This window comes from Callithrix jacchus, chromosome 19, assembly GCF_049354715.1.
Source record: "Callithrix jacchus isolate 240 chromosome 19, calJac240_pri, whole genome shotgun sequence".
Classification (NCBI taxonomy): domain Eukaryota; kingdom Metazoa; phylum Chordata; class Mammalia; order Primates; family Cebidae; genus Callithrix; species Callithrix jacchus.
The window spans coordinates 33052273-33065653 of NC_133520.1; the positions used below are offsets into that span (position 1 = coordinate 33052273).

Consider the following 13381-nt stretch of genomic DNA (forward strand, 5'->3'; position numbering starts at 1 on the left):
ACTGTTAGAATTCCAACCCAGGTCTGCCTACCTGAGCAGCTGCCTCCTGGCAGGTGTAGCCTCTGACATGGACGCTCCACCTCACTCATTTGAATGGAGGATGGGTGTCTGGTTTCCAGGGACTAGGAAATCCTTGCCTTCTGGTCACCTAAAAGCACTGTGGGACAGGCAGCCAGTAGGCACATGGGGGTTGGGCAAAAGTCACTATCCCCCACCCCACCAGGTGCCCCCTGCCATCACTCAGCCCCTCTTCTGGACCCTCAGAACTTCCCACCATTTGCCAGCTAAAGGCATCATTGGGCACTGGGGCTCTGCTCCCACCCCAGCTGTGGCGGCTGGGCAGCTGGCATCATTGCTGATGGTCAGTGCCCAGACTCTAGGCGAGTGTGTGCCAATTCTCCTACACAGGATGGCGGGGCCAAGGGCAGCTCTGATGAGATGGCAGATGCCACTTGGCCACTCCCACTTCCTCCCTTGTTTTCTCCTCTCCCTTCCTCCTGCTTCTTTTTCCTTCTCTCAGTGCCCCTTGGGGCACGAGGTATTACTCAGTGGGTGTCCAGAGTAACAATAATCTGACCCAGCCTCTTTTCTAAGGAAGAAGGAGATGCTGCAGCCTCTCCCTTCAATCAACCCAAGCCTCCACTCCCTGAGACATGATCTCAAAGCCAAGCATCAATCCTTGCTCCTGTGCCCCCAGGTCCTTCCCATTGATGTAACGAAAACATGGAGAGCTGTGGCATGGACAGGGCGTGGCAGGGAGGATCACTGCTGCCCTCCTGCATGAGGTCAGCACTCCAGCTTGCCCCTTTCTGGGCTAGAAGCTTCTAGCCCAGCTCCTCATCTCCCTGTCTCCGCCAGAGCTCCTCCCTCCTTAATTTACTCATTATCTATCAGATGATTTCAGACTCTGTGCCAGGCTCTGTTTTCAGTACCCAGGATACAAACCTGACCCTGACTTAGACCCCACTCCCAGGAGCTCAGCGTCTCAGAGGCGGCTAGGATGTAATCTTTTCTTCCGCTCAGCTTCTTAAGATCTCAGCTACTTGGGGGAAAGACAGTTGTCCATTAGTCATTCTATTAAAATTTGCCAAGGGTTTTTTTTTTTTTTTAATTTCAAGAACAATAAAAATGTTTAATGCCCTCATGTTTTCTCTGGAGGAGGGATTGACTAAGTCCTAAGTTCCTGGGGAGAAGGAATCTTGCACAACCAGGGAAATAACACAGAGGCTCCAAAATCACACACACTTGGATTGAAATCCCAGCTCTATGACTTGCAAGCTGTAGAGAATGCTTGGGAATATTCCTTAACTGTTCCATGCCTCAGTTTTCCTCTCTGTAAAATGGAGATAGTGATAACACCTATCTCACAAGGTTGTGAGGATTTAAGAATGAATATTTAGGCCAGGCCTCGTGGTTCATGCCTGTAATCCCAGTACTTTGGGAGGCCGAGGCAGGTGGATCACTTGAGGCTGGGAGTTCGAGACTAGCCTGGCCAACATGGTGAAGTCCTGTCTTTACTAAAAACACAAAAATTATCCAGGCATGGTGGTACATGCCTGTAATCCCAGCTACTTGGGAGGCTGAGACAAGAGAATCATTTGAATCCAGGAGGCAGAGGTTGCAGTGAGCCAAGATCACATCACTACACTCCAACCTAGGCGACAGAGTGAGACCTTATCTAAAAAATAAATAAATAAATATAAATTTTAAAAAGACCCACCCAGAGTACTGGGCAAGTGGAGCTTCACATCCTCACTTTGCACACTCACCTACTTCTCCATCAGCAGGAATTCCAGCTCCCTCCTTCCCCAGGGATCACAGTCCTGGAAGTAAAATGGAAGATCATATGCTTTTTTTTTTTTTTTTGCATTCTTCACTCTTGATAAGATCTCAATCAGCAAGAATGTATAAAGAACATCCTACTTAAAAGATTTTGCAAGACTTTTAAAAAGATGACCTCAGCCCAGAGTTTCGTTTCCATGGCAGCTTTAAATGTAGCTGGGGAAGTAAACATGGAAAGAGAATTTATGATAAAAGGCATTGTTGGGTCAGGTGTCACTCACAGTGGATCCGCTGCCTTTTGAGGTAGTAAGCACTTTGTCCCCTAGACTGGGAAACCACTTGGGAATTCCAGGGGCACCACTTCCCGTGGTGCGTCTTGCCAGGTTCCTGAGGAGGCAGCCGCTAGATCTGCACCTGGCCTGACCCTATTCCTTGCATCTCTCTTTTTTGCTGTGCAGAGTAGCAAGGTATAAATGGCAGATGAGATACGGTTCTCAGAGAAGCCAAAGGAATGTTGCAAAGCATGGTTCTGGGCTTGCAAACACCCTTCTCCTTGGATTCCAGAATGCCAGGGGCATCTTCTTAGCCCTGCCACTGGCTTTGAGGCCAGACTTGGCCTTTCAGGACCTAAGACTGATTCTGGGGTATGGGAATGAACTAATATAAGACTTTTTTTTTTTTTTTTTTGAGACAGAGTCTCACTCTGTTGCCTAGCCTGGAGTGCAGTGGCATGAGCTTGGCTCACTACAACCTCCACCTTCTGGGTTCAAGTGATTCTCATGCCTCAACCTCCCAAGAAACTGGGATTACAGGCATGTGCCACCACGCCCAGTTAGTTTTTGTATTTTTAGTAGAGATGGGGTTTCACCATGTTGGCCAGGTTGGTCTTGAACTCCTGGCCTCAAGTGATCCGCCTGCCTTGGCCTCCCAAAGTGCTGGGATTACAGGCATAAACCACCATGCCCAGCCCTTAATCTGGGATTCTTAAAGCCAGAGTTGATGAGGGTAGGAGGGCCACCTCGGGGAAGAGGGGATGGGGCCAGGGTTAGGGCTCAGTATTGTTTCCTGACTTGGGCAGGTGCCTTGAGTGGCTGCCTCCAGCCTCCTGTGATTCCACACTTCCCGCCAAGTGTTCCACTTGGTAATGGAATTTACTGCCCAGCTTCTCTATAGAAGAGAAGGAGTGGGGGTGGGGTGAGGTTGAGATTTACAAGCAATAGAGGCAGTGCCTCAACATGAGTCCTGACACCCCCACATCCTAGTTGTATGACCTTAGCCACATAGCATGGCTTCTCTCTGCCTCAGTTTCCCCATCTGCAAAATGGGGTGATCATAGAACGCGTGTGGATTAAATGAATTAGTACATGAAAAGCCTGCAGAATTTACTGGTCATATAGATAGCACTACACAGTGTAAGCTGTTGTTATGTCATCTTTCTCCTGAGGGTAGAAACAGGCATCACCTGCCTTCTCTGTTTCACTGTGAGGGCTGTGACCAGGAGCCAAAGGTTTCTTTCTTTCTTTCTTTCTTTGTTTTTGGAAAGCAGTGTTTGGAAAGCAGTCTCTGTTGCCTGGGCTGGAGTGCAGTGGCACGATCTTGACTCACTGCAACCTCCACCTCCTGGGTTCAAGCGATTCTCCTGCCTCAGCCTCCCGAGTAGCTGGGACTACAGGTGTGCGCCACCACGCCAAGCTACTTTTTGTATTTTTTAGTAGAGACGGGGTTTCACCGTATTGGACAGGCTGGTCTCAAACTCCTGACCTTGTTATCCGCCTGCCTCAGCCTCCCAAAGTGCTGAGATTACAGGCGTGAGCCACCGAGCCTGGCCCAAAGGTTTCTTACTAAAAGGGGGAAGGGTTCCATGGGGCACACAACTGCATAAAACCCTTTCTATCTGTGGAGAACTACCTGTCCTCCTAAAATGGCATTAGAGTTTGGGAATTCTGGTGTCACTTATTCTAACAGATATAGAGGTTAGGCAAAAGGCTATGAACTTAACAAACATTACCTAAATTTTAAAGCTTTTTAAGGCCGGGCGCAGTGGCTCACGCCTACAATCCCAGCACTTTGGGAGGCCGAGGCGGGTGGATCATGAGGTCAAGAGATCAAGACCATCCTGGTCAACAAGATGAAACCCCGTCTCTACTAAAAACACAAAAATTAGCTGAGCATGGTTGTGCGTGCCTATAGTCCCAGCTACTCGGGAGGCTGAGGCAGGAGAATTGCTTGAACCCACGAGGCAGAGGTTGCAATGAGCCGAGATCATGCCATTGCACTCCAGCCTGGGTAACAACAGTGAAACTCCATCTCAAAAAATTTATATAAAAAATTTAAAAAAGCTTTTTAAAATTTAACAGACACTTATTTAAAAATTATGGGCCCAGGCACAGTGGCTCACACCTGTAATTCCAGCAATTTGAGAGGCTGAGGCGGGTGGATCACCTGAGGTCAGGAGTTCAAGACCAGCCTGTCCAGTATGGTAAAACCCCATCTCTACTAAAATTACAAAAATTAGCCAGGCATGGCGGTGGGCACCTGTAATCCCAGCTACTCAGGGGGCTGAAGCACGAGAATTGCTTGAACCTGGGAGGCGGAGGGTGCAGTGAGCTGAGATAGTGCCACTGCCCTCCAGCCTGGACAACAGAGTGAGGCTGTCTGAAAAAAAAAAAAAGAAAGAAAAATATCTCCTTGGGTCAGGTCCGGTGACTCACACCTGTAATACCAGTGCTTTGAGAGGCTAAAGCAGGAGGACTGCTTGAGGAAAGGCGTTTGAGACCAGGCTGGGCAATATAGCAAGACTTCGTTTCTACAGAATATTTAAAAAGTAGCCAGGCATGGTGGTGCACGCCTGTAGTCCTTGCTACTCTGGAAGCTGAGGCAGGAGGAGAGCTTGAGCCCAGGAGTTTGGGCTGCAGTTAGCTCTGATCGCACCACTGCGCTCTAGCCTGGGTGACAGAGCAAGACCTTGTCTCAAAAAAAAAAAAAAAAAAAAAAAAAAATTCTTGACCTAGATCCCTCTGTGAAACACTAGAGATTCAGAAATAAATAAACAGTGTTATATTCTCAAAGAATTGACAGCCTGGTAAAGGAGAGAGATCAGTTGCAGAAATAACAATGGCGTTGAAGTGGGTTCTGGTATCTGCATTTTGTAGGTGTAGTAGGAATTATCCCAGAGATTGTAAACAGCTGCCCAGATGACTTGATCCTTCCACCTCCCTGCCCTGCCTTCCTCAGCCCCTGCAGTACCTACCTGGCTTGCAAGTCTTGTAAACTGAGCCTAGCCTCCTTGCTAGGCTCATAGTTGTGAATGAAAATATGAATGAATTAATGTAAACAGGAAGTGTCTGCTGCCTTAGGAACCTGCTGGAACCCACTCTTGCCTGGCCAGCTCTCTCCCTTCCCTTCCATGCAGCAGCGGGCACCTCGGGGCTATCCTCCTGCTCAGACTTCAGACTTGAATGACCATTCGCAGTCACGGCTGCAGCCAATTGCTTCCAAGGTGTTTCCAAACTCTACTCCCCAACCTCCACTCCTAGGTGTTCCTGGGCTGCAGAGGGGCTCCAGAGAGGCTTCAGGACATTTCATTCACTGTCCCACTATCATCACTAAGGGTTGTGCCTCCTCCCCAGCAAGGTGCCTAAGCCCCTTGTACCCTGGCCCTGGCCTCTCTGCAGACTCTTCAATCTTGCTATGAGACCAAGGACCCGCTTTCCCCGTGGGCGCCTCTCCCTGAAACCCTTGTGCCTGCGTCTGTCCACGTTCCCTCTGTTTGGACTTCCTTCCTTCCAGCTCCCTGCAGCACCAGTTCCAGTTCCGTCACTGGGCCTTTGGCAAAATCCCTCACCTGGCTGAGACCTTAGTTCTCTGTCCCTACAATGAAGGTGGGCCCTGGATGCCCTCAGAGTCTCATTCTTGCTCCCGGATTTGACATAAACCTGTCTGCTGTCACTTTTGTGTTTTGTATTCCCCACTCTTCTTCTTTCAGACATGCCTCAAACTCCCCTCCTCCAGGAATCCTTCCTTGATCAGCCCCGTGAATACTCCTGTGTGTGCCCAGTTCCGTTGGTAGCCAGGGGACCTATGCTAATGCTGGTGCCAAGGGACCTTGGCTTCCTCATAACCTCCACTGCCCGAAAGGCCACCCAAATACCCACAACCAAAGTAAAAACAGAGCTTAGAATAGAAACAGTGACCCCTTCTCAGTAAGTTCCCCAAGCATTCTCCCAATCCCCAGCCAGACCTACCCCCAGCCAGACAGTCTAGAAATTCTAGCGTCTACACTATTTTGTTTTGTTTTGTTTTGGAGACAGAGTCTTGCTCTGTCACCCAGGCTGGAGTGCAGTGGTGCCATCTCTGCTGACTGCAACTTCCATCTCTCAGATTGAAGCAATTCTGCCTCAGCCTCCCAAGTAGCTGGGTCTACAGGCACATGTCACCAGGCCTGGCCAACTTTTTGTATTTTAGTAGAGACCGGGTTTCACCATGTTGCCCAGGCTGGTTTTGAATTTCTGAGCTTAAGCAATCGGCTCGCCTCAGTTTGGCGTGAGCCACCACGCACGGCCTAGTCCGTAATCTAGGCTTTCAGTGTCTAAGTCTTTTTCTCGTGTTTATGTTGTAAGCTGCCTGGGTTGAAAAGGACCATGCCTTCTAATTCCTGGCTATGACCTCTTTCAGGGACTTAGGGTAATGACACCAGTTGGTGGCCAAGTAATTTTTAAAATAATAATAATAATTATTATTATTATTTTTTGTTTGTTTTTTATTTATTTTTTGAGACAGAGTTTCACTCTTTTGTTGCCTAGGCTGGAGTGCAATGGCATGATCTCAGCTCACTATAACCTCCGCCTCCCAGGTTCAAGCAATTATCCTGCCTCAGCCTCCCAAGTAGCTGGGATTACAGGCGCATGTCACTATGCCTGGTTAATTTTGCATTTTTAGTAGAAACAAGATTTCACCAGGTCGGTCAACCTGGTCTCGAACTCCTGACCCCAAGTGATCCACTCGCCTTGGCTTCCCAACATGCTGGGATTACAGGCGTGAGCCACTGCACTCGGCCAATTTTTTAATAGTTATGAAGGTGCTTTCACGGCCAGCAGCCCATGTTGCCTCACCTTCTGTGAGGGAGACAGAGCATGCACGATTTCCCCACCTCAGTGGATGAGGAAACCCAGGCTCTGGGAGGTTGAACTCCTCGCATATGGTTAAGTGGCAACGGTTGGCCTCCTACCAGACACACCCCTGCCCAAACGCTGCGTACCATAGGTCAGTGACTTTGAACTGCTTTGTTTGCCAGCTGAGGTTTTAATCCGGTCCCGTGTCAGGCCATGAGCAGTGGCCCCGGGGCTGGCAGGAGAGCCAGAATAAGCAGATTTGGCTTCTAATCTGACTCACCCAACTGGTTCAGAATGCAGCCAAATGGGGGAAATTTGGGTGATTTCCCTCCCCCACTTGCTCTCACAGTTGTCCTCTAGCCCCTCTCTGCACTCCTCCCCCCACCCCCGCCACAGTGCTGGGAAAGTATGGGGGGGTGGGGGGCGGGTTCCTAGGAGGATGTGAGCCCATGGACGGGCGTGGGGGCGGTAGGGGGGGATGTTTTTCTCCTCAGCATTGTTCTCCCATGCCCATTGTCTGTGCTGTGAGCAGGACGTCACCAAGTCGCCTGGCAGGCTCTCAGCAGAGCTGGGGAATGTTTCCGGAGCGGACTCACCCATTATGAATGGCTGAAACTTTTTAAAAGCTCTGGCATTTCTTTGGATGGCCAGACTGGAGAGCCAAAGAGAAGGAAGGTCTTGGAGACTCCTGGCTTTGACGCTAAAGGTCCCAGGGACCTTGGCAGACCCATGATTTACCAAGAGGGCCTTTCAGACTGGGCCTGATTCCCAGTGAGGGATTTGGCAATGTCACGTGGAGAGGAAATGGGGGGGGTGCGGGGGGGGTGGATGGAGGGCTCAGCTGGAGGTGTGGAGGGAGTCAAAATTGTATTATGTTTGTTTACAACACATGACCCCAACACGGGACTTGGCATGGCTCACACCTGAGTATGGGAAAGGACCTAGTCACCTTTGAAAGCTTCACTGAGCTCCCCCCAGAGGAAATGGAAAGTCGGAATTGTTTTGAAGCAGGTCAGTGTTTGCCAGTGGGTGAGTAATGCTCAGCGCTCCCAGAGAAAGTATTCCTCTTTGCATCCCTCTCTTTACCACTAGGCTGGGGGTGCCGCCTCTCTGAGGTGTCCCGTGCCTTGCATACATTTCCTCATGGTTTCATTGGTCTTGGGAGGATCAACTCACAGCAAGACCAATAAGCATGTGTAGTAACCCATTTCTTATAGATGAGGAAGCTGAGTTTCACAGAGGCTGAGATTGCACACAGCTACTTTGCGGCAGAGCTGGGACTGCAACCCAGGTCTGTGACACTCCAAAGTCCATGTTTTACGACAGAATTTCTCAAGCATTCATGTGCATAAGCAACGAGTGGGGTGCCGGCTCAGAGTGCAGATTTCTGGGCCCTGTCCCCTCCTCCTCCTAATTCAGCAAATCAGAGTTAGGGGCAGGAATCTGTATTTTTGACAAATAACAAGTGATTCGGAATGGTTGGAGCCCAGGTTGAGAAACACTGCCGTGGGGCTCTGTTTTATGATTTCAGCCAAGAGAGCAGCAACCTGGTCTGAAAACACAGACGCAGCCCAGGGCCCTGCTGAGCCCGCAAGGGGCGGCCCTCTCCCCTCACTCCACCTCCACCTCCAGAGTGAAATGCGGGAGAAGCAGCCCAGTCTCTCAGAAGGCAAAAGGACCCATCTTCAGCCTAGAAAATCTCTCACTGCACTTTATAACATTTTCAACCCCCAAAAGACAAACCTGAACCACACAATCAGGAACATTTACTCATCCCTCAGATGTTTCTGGGCCCCTGCCATGAGTGAGGGGCTGGGACAGATTCCGCTCAGATGGGTGTAAAGCGGGTTTCTCAGAGATGGATGCATCAGGACCCTACTGCTTCAGAATTATCTGAGGGTTTGCTAAGAATTCAGAGTCTTACCCCAAACCTCCAAAGTCCGAATCCCTGGGGGATGAACTCTGTGAATCTGCATTTGAAATTCTCTCCTCAAGCAATTCTGTAGCAAGCAGAAGTTTGACAAGTGGTTTCCTGAGAGTCTGGGAAGGAAAGGAATTGGGAAGACTGTAGCTTAGGGTCTGGTGGGTTAGACCATGGTAAGACACCCAAACTACAACCTCTGTCAGCCAGGAATGCCTGGGGTGTAGCTGTGGATTTGTGGAAGGAGAGCCGCACATGGCACGGGGAGTTCTGGGTTTGAATCCTGGCTGGGCTACTCTGGGATTCTGGGCCAGTGACTTAACCTCACGGAACTCAATTCCTCACATGCCGTATAGGATACTCTAGTCCACCCCCCAGCGTTGCCATGAAGACCCAGTGAGCCTGCCACAGCTCCGAATGAACAGCCCAGGCTGTGCTGGAAGGAGCTTAGTCTGCATGAAACGGCTCTAGGCAATGCCTCCCTTCAGTGGGCTCCTAGCAGTCTTGAGCTGGAGCTGATCCACTTCACTCTGCTGGGGAGCCAAGGGGTGGGTGGGGATGGCTGGTTAGAGTTCAAAATCAGACTCTGGACACATGGGGTGGCCCAGGGTACCCAAAGAGGGTCAGGGGTCAAGCTGTGCCTCAGAAGCCCCTGAAGAAGATAGTATAACCCTGGCAGGATAGCCTCGGGGTTAAGGGCATAGGCTCTAGAGCCAGAGGGTTCAAATCCTGGCTAGACTGTTTGTTAGCTGAGCGACCTTGGGCCACTTACTTCACCTATCTGTGCCTCAGTTTCCTGATGTGTAATATGGAGATGTAAGAAACATACCCATTTCCCTGACACAAGGGAAAAGCCCTCAAAATATGTCATACATATTAAGTATCTAGTAAATATTAACCATTATTGATTATTAATGGAAGGATTTTGTGCATGGAGACTTTTTTTTTTTGAGACGGAATCTCACTCTGTCACTGAGGCTGGAGTGCGTGGCATCACCTCGGCTCACCGCCACCTCTGCCTCCTTGGTTCAAGAGATTCTCTTGCCTCAGCTTCCTGAGTAGCTGGGACTACAGGCGTGTGCCACTATGCCCAGCTGATATTTGCTTTTTTCAGTAGAAACAGGGTTTCGCCATATTGGACAGGCTGGTCTTGAACTCCTGACCTCATGATCTGCTGGCCTTGGTCTCCCAAAGTGCTGGGATTGCAAGCATGAGCCACTGTGCCTGGCCGGGGACTCTTGTAATAGTTGACTTCATAGTTGTCTGTGTCTGTGCAAGGCTGTGTGCCCTCCACGTCCAGGTTTCTCCCTGGCTGCCCTAATCTGGAGATGGTACCGAAAATGGAGCCAGATGTCCAAGTCTTCCAACTGGGATTTATCCTCTTGGTAAATCTCCTGGGATATGAGGATAAGGATGAAAGCAGCGGCAGCCGGATTAGGAAGCATCTGTATTAGTATCTCTTAAACCAAGGCTTTGGAGAAAGCACAGATGGACACAAAAGGAATTCAACACCTGTCCTTCTCTCTCTATTACTTTTTTTCTGAGACAGAGCCTCACCGTGTTGCCCAGGCAGGAGTGCAGTGGTGAATCCTGGCTCACTGCAGCCTTGACATCCCGGGCTCAAGCCATCCTCCCACCTCAGCCTCCTGAGTAGTTACAACTACAGGTGTGCCCCAGCATGCCTGGCTAATTATTTGATTACTTGTAGAGATGGGGTCTTGATATATTGCTCAGGCTACTCCCTAACTCCTGGGCACAAGGAATCCTCCCACTTCCGCCTCCCACAGTGCTGGGATTACAGGTGTGAGCCACTGCACACGGCCTGCTCTTCTCTTCCATTTCCTTTAGGTTCAGCCAGGCATGGTGGCTCACGCCTGTAATCCCAGCACTTTAGGAGGCTGAGGTGAATGGAACACTTGAGGTCAGGAATTTGAGACCGGCCTGGCCAACATGGTGAAACCCTGTCTCTACCAAAAATACAAAAATTAGCTGAGCATGGTGATGCACACCTGTAATCCCAGGTACTCGGGAGGCTGAGGCAGGAGAATCACTTGAACTCAGGAGGTGGAGGTTACAGTGAGCCAAGATCACACCACTGCACTCCAGCCTGGCTGATAGAGCAAGACTCCATCTTGAAAAAAAAAAAGGTTCAACTTTTATGTGGACTTGGGGGCAGGGCTTGGCTAAGAGACAAAGCAGTCTGTGAATTACTGGATCTTTGTATGCTGAGAAACTGGGAAGGAATGGGACTCTCTGCCAGCTCTGCTCTTCTTCATGAATCTGCTAAAAGACAAGGAACCATCTCAAATGCTCTAAGAGGAAAGGAGACAGATTGGGGTTGGGCTCTGCTTCAGTCACTCCCCTGCTCCTGTCTCCTCCCCTCCTGCCCAATTTTCTTCTGGACAGGGGCAGGCAAGAAGACTTGGAAGCTTCCCAGGAGGGAGTGGAAGTGTCAGGATGTGTTACCTGGGCTCCCAGCCCCATTTTCACCAAGATGACTGACTGAATGTGAGAAAAAGCCCTCCTCCCGCCCTTCTCCTGAGGCCAATCAGCTGTCTCTAAGAGCCCCTTCTCCTCCAGCAAGACCCCTGGGGGTTGGTCGGTACCCATCCTTGGTTTGGAAGATGCAGCTCTGTCTGAGGATGCTGCTAAGTCAAGGGCCCTCCTAGTGGGGAGCAAGCACTGCTGCAGGTCTGGCAGAACACCCTGGAAACGGTGATGCACAGAAAGGAGACACCGCGGTGAAGAGAGGACTGTGGCCAACTGTGACTCTCGTAACCCAGCCATCTCACCGAAGGTGGAGGGAGTAAGAAGTGCTTGTGGTCTTTCAGCCTGCACTTGCCAGCACTTGGCACGCCCCCAGAGTCAAGGCAGGCGCCATCCCAGGGCACAGGGACAAGAAAACAAGGTCCCCACCCACCAGGGATCCAGCCCAGTGGGAAACAGTTGGCTACCTGGTCACAAAGGAGGGAGTCACTGATTCTATCTGGAAGGGGGTGACACATGAGCTGCACAGTGGAGACTGGGTTGCATTTCTGCAGGACAGGGGAGAACAGCTAAGGGGCCATGTTCAGAAACCACCAATTCTCCTGTGCGGGGGGAGGATGGGAAATGGTACGGGAGGAGAATGGAAATGCATTGAAGACACTGAGCTTGGTCCTGTGCACCATGTAGGGGAGGGCAACATCTATTATTTTCTTACTGATTATTAGAGTTGATATGTTTATCAGAAAAAAGTAAGAGAAAAACAGGAAAAAGGATAAAGAAGAAAATTAAAATCACTCATGTGCCAACTACCTATAGATAACCACTGTTAGTTAATATTTTCATGCTTTTGTAAACCAAGATGTTTCTGAGCAGGTGTCAATTAATTTAGAGGTTTATTTTGCCAAGGTTAAGGATGCACGCCCAGGAGACAGGTCTGTGCCTGTCTTCAAAGATGATTTTGAGGGCTTCAATATTAAAGAAGAAAGGGTGGATGTTGGTGAAAGAGGAAGAAATTTTTAAAAGGCATGGGTAGATAAGAGGCAAATGGTTCCATTCTTTTGAGTCTTTGATCAGCCCTTCACATGTGAGAGGTGGGTAGAGGACTAGTCACCTATGCATCCATCTAGCCCAGTGAATCTTCATTTTTACATAAGATAAAACAAACACAGGGGCCAGCACAGTGGTTCAAGCCTGTAATCCTAGCACTTTGGGAGGCCAAGGGAGGTGGATCACTTGAGCTCAGGAGTTCGAGACTAGCCTGGGCAACATGGCAAAACCTAATTTCTACAAAACATACAAAAATTAGCTGGGCATAATGGCGCATGCCTGTGGTCCCAGCTACTTGGGAGGCTGAGGTGGAAGGATCACTTGAGCCCTGGGAGGTGGAAGCTGCAGTGAGCTATGATCATGCCAAAACACTCCAGCCTGGGTGACAGAGTAGAATCCTGTCTCAAGTAAATAAATAACAACATAACATAACATAACATAGCAAACATAGGGCAGAAGCAGCAATCAGATATGCGTTTGTTTCAGGTGAGTGGAGGGATGTCTTTGTGTTCTGTCCTTTGTTTTATCTGTGAAGATAAACTATCAATTTACATTGTCAAGGTGAAATTCAGCAGAACTGTTTTCAAGATCTTGGGACCCACAAGGAATATCGTAGTGGGAAAATTGTGAGAGACGTGTATAGCTTCATTTTCTTCTTCTTTTTTTTAATCTTGTAGCTATTTTATTTATTTATTTGAGACGGAGTTTCGCTTTTTTTACCCAGGCTGGAGTGCAATGGCATGATCTCGGCTCACCGCAACCTCCATCTCCTGGGTTCAGGCAATTCTCCTGCCTCAGCCTCCTGAGTAGCTGGGATTACAGGCACGCGCCACTATGCCCAGCTAATTTTTTGTATTTTTTTCAGTAGAGACGGGGTTTCACCATGTTGACCAGGATGGTCTCGATCTCTTGACCTTGTGATCCACCCGCCTTGGCCTCCCAAAGTGCTGGGGTTACAGGCTTGAGCCACTGTGCCCGGCCCTGTAGCTATTTTATTTAGTGATAAAATGGGAGGCAGGTTTGCCTGACATAG

General features: G+C 49.5%; 1 long non-coding RNA gene across 4 annotated transcripts in view; it reads right to left on the bottom strand.

Moving 5' to 3' along the window:
* The window catches only part of LOC103789298 (uncharacterized), a 38906-nt gene that overhangs the window by 3579 nt on the left and 21946 nt on the right, over window positions 1–13381 (bottom strand). For all 4 annotated transcript variants that reach the window (XR_013529856.1, XR_004736873.3, XR_013529857.1 and 1 more), the window contains 3 exons: window positions 1770–1823; window positions 946–1039; window positions 32–157 (listed from right to left, as the gene is read on the bottom strand). This is a non-coding gene — a long non-coding RNA (uncharacterized LOC103789298). The remainder of the gene's footprint in view (window positions 1–31; window positions 158–945; window positions 1040–1769; window positions 1824–13381) is intronic.